The sequence below is a fragment of the Sinocyclocheilus anshuiensis genome, unplaced genomic scaffold (assembly GCF_001515605.1).
Source record: "Sinocyclocheilus anshuiensis isolate Anshui unplaced genomic scaffold, SAMN03320099.WGS_v1.1 scaffold1102, whole genome shotgun sequence".
NCBI classification, from domain to species: Eukaryota; Metazoa; Chordata; class Actinopteri; order Cypriniformes; family Cyprinidae; genus Sinocyclocheilus; species Sinocyclocheilus anshuiensis.
In genome coordinates this window covers 1,252,856-1,256,911 of record NW_015539924.1, presented here as the reverse complement: position 1 = coordinate 1,256,911, position 4,056 = coordinate 1,252,856, and positions in this window count along the sequence as shown.

Below are 4,056 nucleotides of genomic sequence, written 5' to 3'. Positions count from 1 at the left end.
GCGCTGCTTTGTGTACAGCCGTTACCGGGGAAACCTCGATCTCTACCACTCTAATAGCGCCTCCTGCTGGCAGAGAATGAATGAATTTGCATATATATGCCACCACAAATAGAGTGCAAGTCTGTGGGAAACACTGGACTATGGTATAAATAAATTCAACTGTATAACAGTTTCACTGCAATTCATGTTATAATGTTAGAATTAAATAACAATAAAAATAATACATATGCACTTATCTGTACATAGTAAATGCAGTTATTTTTAAGCGGTTGTTGACATCCTATCTAAAACATGATTTAGCGTAAAAAAAAAACAATAACGTTACCACTCTAATATGTCTTACAATATCCGTGCGTGCAAAGGTTCTGCGCAATCCTCTTGTTCAATATTCTCGGGGTCTGAATCCGGCTCAAATTGATATGGCAATATTGATGCCATCCTTAACTATACCGGAGCAGACAGAACTTGCTGCTTTGGCAAGGGGCGGAGCAGTGCTGAAACACCGTCTAAGCTGTTCGCCAATCACAACGCACTGGGACACCTAACCAATCACATTACAATTCGTTTTTCGGAAGGCGGGCCTTCATCAAATCCGGAACTAATCGAGCCGTTTGTGCCAGGATGGGGAGAAAGGTATTGTAATAATGTAAATTATGTGAAAAATAATGCGTTTTTCAAACCACCAAGCATGAGAGCATGTTCTAGTACACCCCCAAAACAAAATCAAGACTTAAAAATATCATGTTTAATCCAGTGTATTACTGGCTATTCCTTTGTAATTAATTGTCAAATTTACTAGCAATGTCTGAGTGAAAATTATTTTTCAGTGTATAGACTCAACAAATCTGAGTGTGGTCTTTTTTTTCCCCATAAGACAAATCTGAGAAGCAACAAGACACTTCAGCAAATTCTCTATTTAGTCTCATTACAGTCTTGGAGATACATTATATTAAAGAGATCTCATGTAACTGAAACTGTAGCATTAACAGTAGTGCATGGTGCTTGCAACATCAAGGTCAAGGGTTCGATGCCCACGAATGCATGAACTGATAAAATGTATATCTTTAATGCAATGTGAGTTGCTCTGGATAAAAGTCTATGCCAAATACATAAACGTAACATAAAAAATGTTCCCTTAATGATAACTGAGGACAGTAACAAACAGTAAAACATCATAATTATTACATCCATGGCACAGCAAGCATTATTAAGATGATCATAATTTCATTATCGGAGCTTTGCTTTGTTTACAGACAATTTGTATTTGCGTGGCAATAAACGTACCAATTGGAAGACCGAGCTAGTGTGTGCGCGTATTTTGAGGCAGTGTTAAATTGTCTGTCACTAAGGCCTACATCTGTACTGAGGACGATGTTTCTACCCGAACCAGAATGAGTCGGTCTCCCAAGAGCCCAGAGCTCATGTACAAAGACAATCAGACACTGTTTCTCTTTCATTTTTTAATCTCAGAGTGAATGGAGCGCAGACGGATAATCTTAGTGCTGTTGTGAGAGAATGCAAAGCTGTTTGAGAAGGAAGAGAGAAGGATATCCACTGCACACGTGCCAAAAACCTGCTATTGGCAGAGCGGCTGTTAACCAACCTGACAGTAACAACCAAACTTGGCAGGGACTGTACCAGAAATGATGTGGAATTTTTTTTTTATTGAATTATGAAACTCTTTCTTGATTTAATGTCAGAAACTGAACATAATAAAAGCCGTACGTTGGAATATTTACTACACGAAATAGAAGTGAATGCACAGGACATAAAAGACATTTAAAAATTTCTGTGAAATAAATCAACACTCATGGCAGCCAATCAATTAAAACTTTATCTGTCAGAGATGAAAAACAATGTAAAGTCTATTAATTCAGTAATAAGAGGAATGATAATGCCTTTAATGTATTGTTAAAACATAAGTCTGATGTCAGTAAATGAAATAATCACTTTTTTTTAAATCAAATATAACTATACAAGTCCAATGGTGAATTTGTCACTTGTTATTAGAATGAAAGCAAAATAAACTTAGTGTTTCTACAATTAACAATTAAAATATTAAATATATCCACTGAATTATATTATGATTTTTAAAAATCGAAAATTTTCACAAAGCTTGATGTGAAAGCGTTTTTGTTTTAAATATATGCCCTGCATGTTTTTCTAGTCACATATTGACACAAAGTTATATATTCAGTGTACAACACTTAAATATTTAAATTTAAACTAAAACATTTTTTTACTACAATACAATTAACTGAACATCACATCAACTTAAATTTTGAGATTATTGCATGAATGAATTTGTTTGTTAAACTGTTTATTTAAGATGGTCAAGATAGACCAAAATGATAAAAAAAAAGAATACTTTTTTTGTATTATGTATATACTATTTAATATACATTAATATATTGAATAAGCTTTTTAATATTTTCAGTTTTAATTTTAATTTTAGTTAATGTTAGTAATTTTCTGATGTTCTACTTTCATTTTTTTATAAAGATTTAATTTTTATTTCATTTTTCAGTCATTTTAGTACTTCAACTTCAAGACCATTTTTTCCAAGTTTTTAATCTAATATTTAAATAGAAAATATTTTTAGTCGTTTTAATTTGAATTAACAGTGATTAAAAATGATTGGGCACCAACATGTATTGTATTTGCAGAAAGTGCCAATAATAGAAACAACGAGGCTACATGTACACACAGCTCTTTATGTAAAATTCTTTCAAACAGATTTAAATGGGCCAACTGGATGAACTGAAGACAGCAAAACAGGTCCTTTGACCTGTCCATGTCAGAGTTTAATGAACTACTGAGGTCTTACATGACCCTGAACTAGTAACTGAGTACCGAGGACAGACTAAGGGATTAGCGGCTCCCTAAGGGCCACAGGCCTGTCGCCCACCCTGGGGTAAGAGCAGGGGGTTGTCACCGCAACCCCAACTGCCACTTTCCCAGCCTGGTTACGGGGCGTCAGACACGACAGACGCTAATGATGATAAGAAGAGTTCTCGCAAAACCATGTTGCTAGGAATTAACAAATAGTAATAATATGGATTTAAATTTGGAAAAAGAGACAAAACACGTGAGGGTCGAAGAGGAAGAGGCACAGAGAGGGATAGAGAGAGGGAAAAGGGGGGAGAGGATGAGAGCATCGCCCCCTCAGCAGTGCAGCTGCCCAGCAGGCAGTGGGAAAACAACAGCGGGGTCCTGCACAGCTGTGCCCGGAGTGGGGCCTGTCACTAGCGCTTAGGCTGACAACCACTCGCCGCTCGTTGGGGCCCCCTCACAGGTCAGTGGGTGACAGGAGGGGCCGTCATGCTCGACTGAACAGCCCCCCTCCCCAGCGTGCGCACACACAGTCACACGCGGCCATCGGCACTGGGAAAAGGTGTTCGCCACCTCATCTGATTGGCTTGTAGCAACAATTCCATTTGCAGCGCTCCCCAGGTTCCAAATCCATGTTTCTAATGAAGTGTTACAGTCACACGAAGTCTAATGAAGACGTGGCCTTTTCAAACGAGGCCATGTAGTGTTAGGGAGGTGATCATGGTAGACATTAATGAACCTCTAATGTGTTTGAGGCATGTGTCAGTCTCAGTTCAAACTATCTGGGCTATAATGTAATTACGCATGATCTGAGTTATCCATCAAAAAGAGCTGATTGCAAAAAAGCATTGAGGAAGTTCATTTCTGCAACTATTTGCTATCTAATCTGATCTAATATGTGCTAGTGTAGTGTAGTGAATATCTCCAAGGCGTTTTTCTTAATATTTCACACAATAACTGCTTGATTATTCTGGACTCTTTAGATGGTTTTGAAACTATAGCACAACAAATCAATGAGAAAGCTCACCATTATGATCACCATTATAAAAAACATCCCACTATAAATCATTTAAGGAATATTTCAGGTTTAATACAAGTTAAGCTCAACTGAAAGCATCAGTGTTGATTACCACAAAAAATGATGGTTACACTTTACTTGAAGAGGTGTGCATAAGACTGACATGACACCTTCATAATCATGACATGACACGTCATGAATATGAA